The sequence below is a fragment of the Sciurus carolinensis genome (genome assembly GCF_902686445.1).
Source record: "Sciurus carolinensis chromosome 14 unlocalized genomic scaffold, mSciCar1.2 scaffold_115_arrow_ctg1, whole genome shotgun sequence".
NCBI classification, from domain to species: Eukaryota; Metazoa; Chordata; class Mammalia; order Rodentia; family Sciuridae; genus Sciurus; species Sciurus carolinensis.
This window is the reverse complement of record NW_025920107.1, coordinates 1,163,754-1,179,318: the sequence shown is the minus strand read 5'-3', so window position 1 is coordinate 1,179,318 and position 15,565 is coordinate 1,163,754. Positions and strand designations below refer to the sequence as shown.

Here is a 15,565-nt window from a genome sequence, read left to right as displayed (position 1 = left end):
TACAGAGATACAGCCACATCAATGTTCATTGCTGCTCAATTCACCATAGCCAGATTGTGGAACCACCTAGATGCCCTTCAGTTGATGAATGGATAAAGAAACTGTGGCATATATATACAATGGAATATTAGTCAGCCATAAAGAATGATAAAATTATGGCATTTGCAAGCAAATGGATGAAATTGGAGAATATCATGCTAAGTGAGATAAGCCAATCTCAAAAAACCAAAGGAAGAATGATCTCGCTGATAAGTGGATGATGATACATAATGGGGCATGGGAGGGGTTAGTTTTAGGGTTAGAGTGAGGGTTAGGGAGGGGGGCAAGAATGGGGGAAGGAAGGACTGTATAGAGGGAAAAGAGGGATGGGAGGGGTGGGGGGAAGGGGAAAAAAATAACAGAATGAATCAACCAACATCACCCTATGTAAACGTATGATTACACAAACGGTATGCCTTTACTCTATGTACACACAGAGAAAGAACATGTATCCCATTTGTTCACAATAAAATAAAAAAAAATATACTCAAAAAAAAATAAATGGCCATTGTCAAAATAATGGTTTTAAAATTGCTAAGGCATGATATGTAAGGTTATTTGAATATAAATACTTATTGAGGTAATTGTGCCTATAAAACATCTTTTTTTACATGGAGAGCCTTATGTCATTTAAAATTGATCAGATAATGTCTTCCTGTGAACCATAAATCCCAAGTAATTAAAGTTTTAAATTATACGGTTCCATTGTGAAGTTGTGGGAGCTTTTTGGAAGAAAAAGTGAATACTGGAGGGTATGGAGTGGCCCAAATCAACCATTGAGTGAAGTTCACTGCAGGTTTTTTTTTTTTTTTTTGATTCAGTATAAAAAAAAATTGGGTAAAACTTATTTCTCTGGTTGTACATAAAGTAGACTCATACCATTTGTGTAATCATACATGTACATAGGATAATGATGTTTATTTCAATCTGTCCACTGCAGATTTTAATTATGAGATATCCTTATTTATTTTTCCAGAGTGGTTGTGATGTGAAAAACAATCCAAAAAATGTATTTTAATTAAAAATATAGTGCTGGGGATATCGCTCAGTTTGTAGAGTACTTGACTGTGAAGCACAAGGCCCTGGATTCAGTCCCTAGCATGGCAAAAAACAAAAGCAAAAACAAACAAACAAAAATATACACACACACACACACACACACACACACACACACACATACATATAAACATTTAGGTATTGAAATAGTCTTAGAATTTTTGAACTATACAAATAAGATCAGTATTGATATATGTAAAGGGGTATCACTGAATACCCAATACGTAGTGCAGAAGAGACTTTTCTGACACAGCATTTCTGATAGTTTTTAAAGATATTGATCAATATCATTATTCGGCACAAATGTTCTTCAATAATTGTGTTTCTACAAAATTTCTGAACTGTTTTAACCTTAAATATTGTATACTGGTACATATTAATTTTACTCTCTTTTATTATGTCCACATACCCTTTTATGTGATACATTAGAACATTCTAACTCAGTCTGCAAGAAAATTCCACTATAGTTTTGCTTTTCTTTTTTATTCCCCTTCAGCAGTTGAAGACTGAACCACATGAAATATTATGGCATTGCTCATTTTAACAGAGTACTTCAGTCAAAGTCTCTTTGGTAAACAATAATGTATACTATGTTTTCACTTATAAAATAATTATAGATGCTTCATTAATTGTAACATGCATGTGTTAAAGATGAACTATTATTCAAAGCATTCACATGTTATACCCTGTCAAAAGAATTTAAATCATTTGTAAATGAGTTATGTCAAGATCATATATAGAATGATATAATACAGGAAAGAGAAATTCAAAAAAGAAAAACATACAACTGTAATGGTATTAGTATTGAAATAGCCTATTATTATCTAATTAGACAGTCACCCAACTGAGGATATTTTCTTTCATAAGTATATTAGCTCTCTACTTTCTCTGTGAAATTCTGCATATTTGATGAGTCGTCATTTAGGGCACAAGGACATTAAAATATTCATGCTGTGGCTCTTATAGTACATCAGTCTGCTCCAATGCTTTAAGATCTTTTTTTTTGGATGTTTTCCAAATTTTTCCTATCAAAAGAAACTCATCCAAAATATTATAAGCTTTCTCAAAATGAAAGACATCAAATTCACACACACACACACACACACACACAAACACACTGCCAAAATACTTGACACATAATTACACAAAACAATGGATTATTTCCAGGGAAATTACTTCATTGTTCTGATCTTCAGTAGCACAGAATAAAAGAGACTAGTATATTGTTTGCTACTGAAGGAAACTGAACATTTTAGGTTTCCTTGATAATTGGACTGGAAAAATTCTTAGGATTTTTTTCCTTCTCTTTGTCTGACAGTGTGGCATATCATTTCTGCAGTCTAAACTTTCCCTGATAACTGAAAAAGAACATAAACTGTATGGCATGAACTGGCCACAGACGGAGGAGTGTCGGGGTTTCGGCCGGACCCCTGGCCCTAGGTGGAGCCTGGCCAAGATGGCGCCTGGCAAGCTGCCAGTGCGGTTGAAAAACTGCTATTCTGCACGTATACAACTAACTTCACCTTGAGGAAGTCTCAGTAATTGGTCAGGGCCTCTGCATGATTCTTGCGTGATTCTTAGGTGCTTCAAGTTATACCCATATACGTCTATCTTCTCCCCACATATCATGAATATTCTAATTAGTTGATATAACCTATATAAGTGACAATAACTTCCCTAAAAAGGAAATAAAAAGAAGAATCAGCTGTTAATAAAGAAGTTTGCCACCCATCACGTCTCCGGGTCGTTCTTGCTGGCGAGAGCGACAAGTGGTGCCGAATCCCGGGAATCTTACGTGCCGCAGAGAGGTGAGTGAGGTGAGCAACGATCCGTGAAAGTGTGCACCCAGATCTGTCAGTGGACAGGGAAGTTTCCTAGAGACGAGAATATTGTGATTGCGATAAAGTTCCTAGGAACGAGAGGTTAAAGTTTCCTCAAAAAATGGGGAACGAGGTTGCTAGATGTAGAATGGAAGGTCCCTTGAAAGAAATTCTTAAAGCTAACGGCACTTCCTTAAAGACAAACTGCTTGGGCATTTTTAAAGCAGGTAGAGGAGATTTCACCTTGGTTTCTGGAAGAAGGATTGTTAACTATCCCACAGTGGGAACACCCGGGGGAAGATTTAAAGCGCTGTCCGGTAACGCTCCCAGGGACGTTAGCAGTTTGGTCATTAGTCAGAACTTGTTTGCGTTTCCCTCGGGAGGCTTTACAAAAGGCAGTTGCGCAGGGAGAGGAAGTGTTAGAAAAGGTAAAAGAAGAGTCACAAAAGGGCTCTGTTAGCACTCAGTCAGATTCTGATGAGAGCGAAGAGGGACTCTCAGAGATGGAGTTAAATAAAATTAGTGAAGAAACAAAGTGTTCTCAAGCTGGTTCAATTAGTCAACAGGCATTAAGGGAATTGGAGAGCATAGGGCAGCAGTTAGAAGACAAAAAAAAAGGCTTTACAAAAGGCTTTACAAGAGTTGAGCTTACAAAAATATACAGTGGCACAGTAAAAGAAAAAAAAAAAAGGAGAAAGTACAAATAACACCACAAACAGAGCACAAAGAGAAAAATCAGTTTAGGGGAGGGTCCCCCTAGGCAGAGAGCTCAGCAGCTCCATTCCTTAAAAGTAGTAAAAAATAATGTTTTGTGATTTTCTGCATTCAAACCTAACCTGATTTCTCAACCAGGCAAAAAAGGGGTTAAAAAGTCCTGGGTGATCCTCCCTCCCCCTGCCACATTGGAATGTAACTACAGCGTCTCAAGGAGAAAAGGGGGGTAACCTAAAGATAAGAAGAAAAGAAGAAAAAAAGTGTCCGTTTTAAACTCCTGGGCCGCTACACAAAACTAACTTATTCTTCAGGATTCTTGTTTTGTTTTGTTTTTTCTTTAATGCTGTATTTTTGAGCTCATAATTTTGATCTTGCATACCTAGGTTAATGATTTTTTTTTGATCAGTTCTATTTTTTATTCAACTAGAGTTTTTGAACATCTGTTTCATTGCAATGAACATTTACCTATAAAGTGACAAGGCCTTTGATTTTGTGTTATGTGTTATGTTGTGCTGTCTAATGTCATGTTTTGTCAAAACTGAGCGCTCTTAAAATTAAAATTTAAAAATGGATCCAAATACTTTTATTCACGTGATTTAAAAAGGTTCAATTTAAATTGGGTAAACTAATGAAAGTAAAATATCTTTAAAAATAACTTGCAAGTCTCCAGGTGGTTAAACTAATGAAATGTTAATGTTAAACAATGTCTAATATCAATTGCTTCTAGGACTTTTCTTCAGCAGGAAAGAGGCAACGGATCCTGTTCAGGACACTTGTCTGATATCTTGGTTTCTATAAAATAAATAAATTGGAGTTAACATGTATGGGATTACTCAAATGTGTTTGTAGAGACGTCTGGTTAATTTACAAAGTTAAAATGCTAATTGTTAAATAACATCAAGTACTTTTAACTTCTTAAATTACATGGGGTATCATACTTAAACATTATTGGTGTTTTCATAGGTTGGTAAATAAAAAGGGTTTACGATTACTTTGTGTCATCACTAAACTAGAAACAAGGTTACTAAGAGTTATGTCCTAACAAGTGAAATTCTATATACAAAGGGTCCCAAAAGTTTCAACTGTGTTTCAATTAAGGGTACTATAAACAACAAAATATTTAATCTTATTAAAATAGGGTGATTTATCTAAATTCAAAAAATTTCATAAGAGTTGTTTCAAAATGTGAACAAAAAGGGGTCAACAAATAAAACAGAAAAAATAAAAGGTTCTGGGTTTAAAATGTATTTAATAAAAAGAAAAAGGAAATGTTTCTGGGTAAGAAAGTCTGTGTGTAAATAAAGGGCAAGTTTCAACATGTAAACAGCCAAAGCTATTTAAGGTTTCTCCTAAGGTGAAATACTAATGTTCTGATATAAGCCAAAGTTTAATCTATATGGTAAAATGACATGGTAAAATGACAAGGATTTCTTAGAAACACTAATTCATTCTTAACTTTGTGTCTCTTAAGTTTTATTCTTTAGAACAATTGTCTTAAAAATAGGGGTTTATACAATTATGGTTAAGCAACTGTTAAAAATTGTACACGTTATAAAGTCTAAATTTTTCTTTAAAAACTAAAATTGGTAAGAACCAATTCCTCACTAAAATTAAAATAACTCTAACCACAGATGTACCTTATAACCCACAAAAACAAAGTATTGTCGAACATACACATCTCACCCTCAAAAATACTCTTTATAAACAAAAAGGGGGAATAGAGGAGACCTTCAGGTCCCCTAAAGATAAACTTTCTCTTTGTCTCTTTGTTTGGGGTTTTTTTAACTCTGGGTAATAAGGGTAACCCGGTGCTTTACTGGAGCTGTGGCTCAGTTTGTGTGTTTCCACGGAATAAACTAACTTACTACCTCTTTTTAGTCTCTTAGGAGGAACAGTTCAACTATGTAACAAAACAACTGCTTCTCTCAATTGTACTTCAGATTTGTGCTATCTCTCAATGTTAAAATGCTTCTAGGTTCCTGCTGGCAGACTTAATGTGTGTTCCTACCTTCCTACCAGTCCCAGTCTATGTTACAGATGATGAATTGCCAGTATTGCTTTCTAGAAACAAGAGAGACTTTGGAATCACCGCAGCAGTCATTACCGCCATAGTTGCATCAGCGGCAGCAGCCACTGCGGCAGCTGTAGCCTTAACTACGTCTGTACAATCTGCAGCCACAATCAATAAGGTGGTTCAACAGACTGCTACTGCCTTATCTACTCAGCAGACAGTGGATCAACACTTAAAAGCAGGGATTCTTTTAGTGAACCAGCGAGTGGACTTACTTCAAGAACAAATGGACATTTTACAGGAACTGTTAAACGTGGGATGTATTTATCATCTGGCGGGACTGTGCGTTACACCTGTAGCTTACCATAACTTCAGCTATGCAGCAGATTTGTCTAGAATCTTGTCTGTTCAGCTACGTACCAACTGGTCTTATGAATTTGATAATCTTACAGCTATTCTTAGATCTCAAATTGTTAGCCTTAATGCTACTAGAGTTGATGTAGCTCCAATGTCTGAAGTGCTAAATTGGTTATCCTCCTCTTTCAGTTTTATTAAGCAGTGGGCTGGTACGGGAGCATTATGCATGCTTATGATCATTACTGTTATCTTCCTCTCACGCACTATCATGCGTGTGCGCCAGAGTCAAGCGAGAGATCGTATCATCTTCCATCAGGCCATGGCTGCCCTAGAGGCCGGCAGCTCCCCACAAGTGTGGCTCGCGAGGCTGGACCATTGACCAGACGGGTAAGGTAGTAGGTAACGCCGTACCGACCTAAGACAGGAGCTGTAGCATGCTCTACAGTTATCCGATGACGGGTAAGGACGGTAGTTGACCACTCCGCCTAAGACAGGCTTGGTCCCGAGCTTTTCTTTTAAAAGAAAAAAGGGGGAACTGTCGGGGTTTCGGCCGGACCCCTGGCCCTAGGTGGAGCCTGGCCAAGATGGCACCTGGCAAGCTGCCAGTGCGGTTGAAAAACTGCTATTCTGCACGTATACAACTAACTTCACCTTGAGGAAGTCTCAGTAATTGGTCAGGGCCTCTGCATGATTCTTGTGTGATTCTTAGGTGCTTCAAGTTATACCCATATACGTCTATCTTCTCCCCACATATCACGAATATTCTAATTAGTTGATATAACCTATATAAGTGACAATAACTTCCCTAAAAAGGAAATAAAAAGAAGAATCAGCTGTTAATAAAGAAGTTTGCCACCCATCACGTCTCCGGGTCGTTCTTGCTGGCGAGAGCGACAGAGGAGCTCATCAAGAGTGACTGAGGGGAAGCCCTTTTTGCCTTACCAAGAAAGAGAAGACGTATTCCTGTGGGGAGGCAGATTTCAAGAGATGGAACATCTGGCACAGTGAATTGCAATAAAAATGAGGATGGGTTTATGTGGGAAATATATCTAATTAGAAAAACAGGAAGAAGTAAGAAAGGACAGGGCATTGGGATTTTATAACATAGTACCAAGAAGTTTTGGGTATCATATGTGTTTAATTTCCATAAGAAGTTGCATGGATTTTTATACCATTTGAATATTTAAAAGAGAGCTCTATAAACTTACATCTTAGTGTGGCTGACCCTCTTCTTTCCTATCCCTAGCACATAAGCAGAAACAACAATTGTGAACTCTGGACAAAGGAACAAAAGGAATCCTACCCAAAGAAATTAAAGAAAGACCAAATCAGCTCATAGCACTGGACTGGGCTGGGTACAGGTTTTCTTTCATCATTTTTCATGAAGACAGGCCCCAGAGTGGAGGAGTAAAAATATCTTAACACAAACTATAGTCTGGCTACATGCAGATGTACAAAACAGATAGATTTTCTAGGTAATAGAAAGTGAGGAGCAATGAAGAAAGGAGAAAACCTGAGAGTGGGGAACCAAAGTTTTGTGGATACCTTCTCTGGCTAACATCTAATTGTAAACAGATATTAACAGAACTGAGATCTGAAGATTCATGAAGATGGAGTTTCTGATGATTGACCTAATGATAATTTAAAGAATTTATAATGTTTGGGGCTAGATCATGAAAAGAGCATAGCAAAGTTGTCTGTGCATGTGTTGGGGATGTGTATAAAGCAGGTGATCCATGGAACTGGACATTGCCTTATAAAAACAAATACTGCCCAGTCAATGTGAAGTTACCATTTGAGTTTTGTCATTAATAATTCAAAACTGCCCTCCTGTTGTATAATTTTCTCTAGAAGTGCTCAAAGTTAATCAAAAGTAGGGATGTTTTCAGCCTAGAGTAACATAATAAGAATCAAGAAAACTGAGGTTAAGAAAAACCAAATAGCTAAAGGATTCTCAGTCAAGCTCCATCAGACCTTTAAAGAATAACTAATGCCAATTCTTCTACAATGATTCCATGAAACACAGTAGCAGAAAACACTGTTAAATTTATTCTGTGAAGCAAGTACCACCCTGATACCAAAACCAAAGGGATATCAAGGAAACAAAACTTCAGAACAATATTTCTGACAAACATAGATGTAAAAATGTTTGATAAATTATTATTGAATGACATTGTAAACATTAAGAAGATAATGTACCATGATCAAGTGAGTTTCATCCAAGGTATGCAAGGTTTCTAAAAATTATATGCCAGTCAGTAAATGTTTTTCTTTTTCTGGCTGATACACAGGTACTGGAAGTAGGTTGTGGTGGTGAGGCCTGAGGTAGAACAATATTCTATAAGAGGCCATCTTATTCAACATGATTAACCTGTGTTGACTTTCTGTTCATTACACCACTGGAAGTCATTGGGTGTTAATGTGGTTCAGCACAGACTGAAAAATCAAGATTCTTGCTGAAAACAGCAAAAGTATATGAAACTTAGAAAATTTATTGAGAATTATTGTTACTTAGAAGCTAGTGTAATGGTGCAGACCTTTAATTCCAGCAACTGAGGAAGTTGGAGCAGGAGGATTTCAAGTTCAAAGTTAGACTTGGCAATTTACCAAGATCACATCTCAAAATAAAATGTGAAAGGGGAGGCACACATTGGTGGATTAGAGTAAGGTAGCATATCTTCTAGTTCAGCTATCCAGAACTCAAACAGTGGTAATACTGTTTCTACCTGAGGCTTAAAGTGAAAAATCCTGAGATTGGAGGGGCAGTCTGTCCTAGTTGAATCAGAGACTCTGACTCATTAAATGCATCTAAAAACAAAAGGACTCAAATGTACAAAATTACAAGAGACACACACAAAGACAAGTTATTATGAAAATCCTTAACATACAGAATAAGAATACAATTTTAAAAACTTTCAGAGAAAATGACAGGTAACCTTTAGAGGAAAACAAATCTAATCTCAGTTTATTTCTCAACTCAGACCCTCAATGATAGGAGGTCTTGAAATACTATGTACCAAGCTCTGAAAGAAAATTGATGCCAACCAAGGATACTATTTTCAGAATAATTAAGTTTCAGAATTTACAGTAAAATAAAAACCATCCATATTAAACAAAAGTTAAAAGCACTGACAAATAGAAAACCTACACTACAAAACAGAAAATAAGACATTTCATGAAGAAGAAGTGGAAACCAGTGAAGGGAAGAACAACACTAGAAGAATAGTTAATCAAAGGAGAAACTAATTCAGATAAAAAAACAGAAATAACTCAAATAACAGGAAATAAAATCATACCTCAATAATAACATTGAATTTAAATGGTATATCTCATGAGTTAAAAGACATAGACTGACAGATTGGATTCAAAACCAAGACCCCAAAATATGCTGTCTCCAAGAGGCTTACTTGGAGACATAGGAAAAGACTAAATGTAAAATGATGGAAAAAAATATTATTTGCATGGAAATCTTATACAAGGAGGGGTATATATATATATATATATATATATATATATATATATCTCCTTATATCTGATGAAGTGGACTCAAAGCCAAAGTTAATCAAAAGGAATGAAGAAGGTCATTTCATTGTGCTTAAGTGAATTAGACATCAATGGGACACTTATGCCTTAAACAATGGAGCATCTACACACATCAAACAAATTCTTCACAATTTCAAGAATTAAACAGATCACAATAATACTGGGTGACTTTAATACATGTCTATCACCAATTGATAGATCTTCCAACCAAAATCTAAAGAAGTTTTAGAAATAAAAAAAACAATTAAAAATCTAGACATAACCAACATATATAGAATATTTCATACACCAATGACTGAATACACTTTCTTCTCAGAAGCACATGGATCCTTCACTAAAATAGACCATATTTTAGGACACAAAACAACTCTTTGTAAATACAAAAAATTAGAAATAATATCTTGCATTATATCAGATAATAATAAAATGAAATTAGAAATCAATGATAAAATAAAAAGTAGAACCTACCCTAACAAGTGGATAATGAATGATACTGAATGGCTAATGGAAAACTGAAGAAATCAGGGATGAAGTTAAAAAAATACATAGAGGTAAATGAGAATAGTGATGCAACATAACAAAATCTCTGGAACACTATGAAGGCAGTTCTAAGGGAAAGATTATCACACTGAGCTCATTCAATTAAAAAAAAAAGAAAATCACCAAGTAATTAACCTAACATTACATCTAAAAGTCCAAGAAAAAGAAGAACAAATCAACTCCCAAAACAGTAGAAGACAGGAAATTATTAAAATCAGTGCTGAAATCAATGAAATTGAAACAAATAAAATTCAAAAAGTCAATAAAAAAGTTGGTTCTTTGAGCAAATTAATAAATTTGATAAACCCTTAGTCATGCTAATGAAGAAAGAGAGAAAATTCAAATTACTAAAATTCATAATGAAAATGAAGTAGCACCACAGACACTACTGAAACTCAGATGATAGAAACTATACTTTAAAAATCTATACTTTAATAAGATAGAAAATCATGAAATCATCAAAAATTTCTAGAGAAATATGAACTATCCAATTTAATGAAGGAGTTCACAGAAAATATAAACAGAACAACTTGAAGCAATGAAATTGAAGATGCCATCAAATCCTACCACAAAGAAAATCCCAGGACTGGATAGATTCTTAGCCAAGTTTTTCCAGACCTTCATAGAATGTGTTACATTAATATTTCTTAAATTATTAAATAAAATAGAAATGGAGAAAACATTTCCAAACTCATTCTATGAAACTAATATCACCCTGATAACAAAACCAGATAAAGATACAGCAAGGAAAGAAAGACCAATTATCCTGATGAACATAGATGCAAAATTGTAAATAAAACACTGCAAAGAACATAATAAAAAGATAGAGCACCATGATCTAGTGAGGTTTGTGCCAGGAATACAAGAATGGTTTAACATACAGAAATCAATACACAAAATTCATCACATCAACAGATTTAAATATAAAAATTACAGAATCATCACAATAGATGCAGAAAAAGCATTTGAAAAAATTCAGCATTTTTTCATTCTTAAAACACCAAAAAAATTAGAAATATTCCTCAACATTATAAATATTATATATGCTAAACCAAAGGTCACTATGATTCTAAATGGAAAAAAAATTGAAAGTATTCCTGATAGAAACTGGAACAAGACACGAATGCACTTTTTTTCCCACTTCTATTCAACATAGTCTTTGAAAGTCTAGACAGAGCAATTGAACAAAAGAAAGACATTAAAGGAATATGAATGAGAAAAGATAAACAAACTATATCTATTTGCAAATGACATGATTCTAAATTTAGAAGACTCAAAAAACTCCACCAGAGAGCTTCTAGAATCCATTAACAAATTCAGAAAAGTAGCAGGATATAAAATTAATGCCATAAATCAATTGTGTTCCTATACACTCTTGATGAATCAGCTGAAAGCAAAATTAGGACACTAGTCATTCACAATAGCCTCAAAAAATACTTGGAAATAAATCTAACAAGAGTCAAAATACCTGTAGAACAATAAATAAAGTAATTAAAGAAGACCTTAGAAGATCAAAAGATCTCCCATGTTCTTGGATAGGCAGAATTAATATGTCAAAATGACACACTACCAAAAGCATTATACAGATTTAATGCAACTGCTATAAAAATTCCAATGATTTTATTCACAGAAATAGAAAAAGCAATCATGAAATTTGTTTGGAAAAACAAAGGCCCTAAATAACTAAAGGAAGCCTTAGTTAGAAAACTGAAGCAGGAGGCATCACAACATCAGACCTTAAGTTATAATACAGAGATATAGTAATAATAAACAGCATGGTATTGGCACAAAAACAGACATGAAGACAAATGGTACAGAATAGTAGACACAGAGAAAAACCTATATATATATATGCAGTTATCTCATAATATACAAAGGTGACAAAAACATATACTGGATAAAGATAGACTCTTCAATATATTGTGCTGGTAAGACTGGAAATTTATATGTACTACAGTAAAACTTAAGCCCTATTCCTCAACCTGCACAAAACTCATCTCAATCTGGGTCAAGGACCTATACATCAGATCAGAGATACTTTGCCTACTATCCAAAGATATAGGCCAAAATGTCCACCATGTTGCCTTAGGAACCACCTTCCTCAACAAGATTTCTAAAGCACATAAAGTAAAATAAAGAATGAATAAATGGGATGGCATCAAACTAAAATTCTTCATCACAGCAAAGAAAACAAGAACATGAAAATAAAATCTACAGAATGAGACAAATCTTTGCCACCTTCACTACAGACAGAGCATTAATATCTAGAATATATAAAGACTCAAAAAGCTTAACACCAAAAAAATCAATAAATAGGCAAAGATACTTAGCAAGCACTTCACAGAAGAAATACAAATGGTCAACAAATATGTGAGAAAAGGTTTAATGTCTTTAGCATTTAGATGAATGCAAATTAAAACTACTGAGATTTCATCCCATTCCAGTCAGAATGGCAATTTTCAATAATACAATAATAAATATTGGTGAGAATGTGGGAAAAAATGTTCACTCTTACATTGCTGGTAGGACTGCAAATAGGTGAAACCACTCTGGAAAGCAATATGGACATTCCTCAGAAAATATGGAATGGAACCACCATTTGACAAAGTTATCCCACTACTCAGTAGATATCAAAAAATTTAAAATCACCATACTAGAGTGATGGAGCTCACTTCATAAGAGCAAAGCTATGGAACAAAACTTGGTTCCCCTCAACAGATGAATGGATAAAGAGAATATGGTGTATATACACAATGAAATATTACTCATCCATAAAGAAGAATGAGATTATGCCATTTGCTGGTAAATGGATGAATCACTATCATGCTAAGTGAAATAAGCCAGTCCCCAAAAATCATAGGCCAAATATTCTCTCTGATATGTGGATGCTAACACAAAATAAGGGGTTGTGAATGAAAAACAGAAGTTCATTGGATTAGACAAAGAGGAAAAATTATAAGGGAGTGGCATGGGAATAGAAAAGACATTAAAATGAATTTTATATAACTGTCCTATTTTCACATATGAATACATGACCAGTAAAATTCTACATCATGTACAACCACAAGAATAGAATCCTAATTAGAATAAGCTATATTCCATGTATGTATAATATCTCAGAATATACTCAACTGTCATGTATATCTAAAAACAACAAATAAAAAATGAAGAAAGGAACCTGGGGGAGGGAGGGAAAAGAAAAGAAAAACACTGGGAAATGATGTTGTATATTTTTATATTGAATGCATGTATGAATATGTAACAATAAATCTCATCATTATGTAAAACTATAAAGTACTAATAAAAATATGGAAATCATTTAAAAGTGGTTAGTAGTCTACATAGCTAATCGGCAAATCATTTCTATGTTCAATCACTAGTACCAAAAAATAATTTATATATATTTTTTCATTTACATATATAAATTTATATGAAAATACATATAAATAAATACATATATATACATATAAATTTATATATATATGACATATATATAACCAATGGAATAGAAAACAATAGACAAATCCACATAGATACAGTGACGTGACATGTGACAAAACTACAAAAAATATATGTTGGAAAATAGAGACTTTTAAGAAATGGTGCAGCCACTCTGGAAAGCAGTATGGAGAATCCTAAGAAAATTTGGAATGGACCCACCTTTTGACTTAGTTATCCCACTCCTTAGTTTATACTCAAAGGACCTAAAATCAGCAAACTATAGTAACACAGCCACATCAATATTTATAGCAACTCACTTCACAATAGCTAGATTGTGGAACTGAGATGCTCTTCAACAGATGAATGGATAAAGAAACTCTAATATATATATACAAAATGGAATACTATCCAGCCATAAAGAATAATATTATGGCATTTGCAAATAAATGTATGGAATTGGAGAATATCATGTTATGTGAAATAAGCCAAGTCCAAAAAACCAAAAGCTGAATGTTCTCTCTGATAAGTGGATAATGATATATAACGGGAGTGGGGTGTGAGGAATGAGAGAATAATGGGGAATCTTTAGAATATATAAAAGGAAATGAGAGGGAGGAGGTATAAAAAATGGTGGAATGAGACAGATATCATTCCTTATGTACATGTATGATTACACAAATGGTATGAATCTACATTGTGTACAACCATAGAAACAAAATGATATACTCCATTTATCTACAGTGAATCAAAATGCAGCCTGGAAAAAAATTAAAAGCTAAATAAAAATAATAATAATGAAATTAAAAAAAAAAGAAATGGTGCTATGAAAACAGGATACCCACATGTAGAAAAAAATAAAACTTAATCACTATTTCTCACCCTGCACAAAAGCCAACACCAAGTGTATCGAAGACCTAGGAATAAAACCAGAAATTACAGTTGCTCAAAGAAAATGTAGGTCCAACACTCCAATATATTGACAAATGCATAAACTTCCACACAAGAAATAAAACCAAGAATCAATAAGTAGGATGAAATAAAATTTCAAAACTTCTTCAACACAAAGAAAACAAGAATGTGAATAAAGAGCCTAACAATGGAAAAAAATCTTTTTCACCTTCTCCTCAGATAGGAAATTAAAATACAGAATATAAAAAGAACTGGAAACACCATGAACTCCCCCACTTACTGAATGGGGAAGAAATCTAAACACACATTGCTCATGAGAAGAAATACAAATGGCCAACATATATATGAAAAAATGTTCGACATCTCCCTCAATCAGAAAAATGCAAATCAAAACTGCATGGAGGAGAAAGTCTATTATTGTCCCCTTGCTCTTTTCCTATACTTCAATAAAACTACTACATTCAAAAAGAACTATATCAAAATTTTAACTCACTCCACTACAATAGCAATTACCAAGAATAATGTGAGTAATGTGAGGGATCCACATATCAGGGGGTAGCAAAGTATAGGAGTTTATTGGATTAGATAAAGGAGAATGAAGGGAAAGGAGGGGAGAGGAATAAGAATGACAGTAGAATGAATCAGACATAACTTTCCTATGTTTCTATATGAACACACAGAAGAATAGGAAATTAGAGTGAACCTAGTTGTTCCACTCCTCAGAAGAATAGAAAGTTAGAGTGCACCCCGTTGTTCCACTCCTCTGTATATATCTAAACATCTAAAATCAGCATACTATAAAGACACAGCCACTTCAGTGTTTAAAACAATACAATTCACAATAACCAAATTCCAAAACCAGCCCACATACCCATCGACAGACTAATGGATAAAGAAAATATGGTGTGAATAAACAATGGAGTTTTACTTAGTCATACAAAGGAATAAAATGATAGCACTTGATGGAAAATTGATTAAACTGAAGAACAAAATTTTATGTGAAATAAACCAGACTCAGAAAGTCAAGGGTCAAATGTTTCCCCTCATATGTGAATGCTTGACCAAATAATGGAAAAAGGGGAAATCCAATAAAAATAGAAGAGACATCTGTGAAGTAAAAGAATGGGTTACAGGG

General features: G+C 34.2%; 1 pseudogene; it reads right to left on the bottom strand.

Moving 5' to 3' along the window:
* Nucleotides 1-2,055: 2,055 nt before the first annotated feature.
* LOC124973272 (AP-1 complex subunit sigma-2-like) lies at nt 2,056-15,305 on the bottom strand (annotated as a pseudogene).
* Nucleotides 15,306-15,565: the final 260 nt, after the last annotated feature.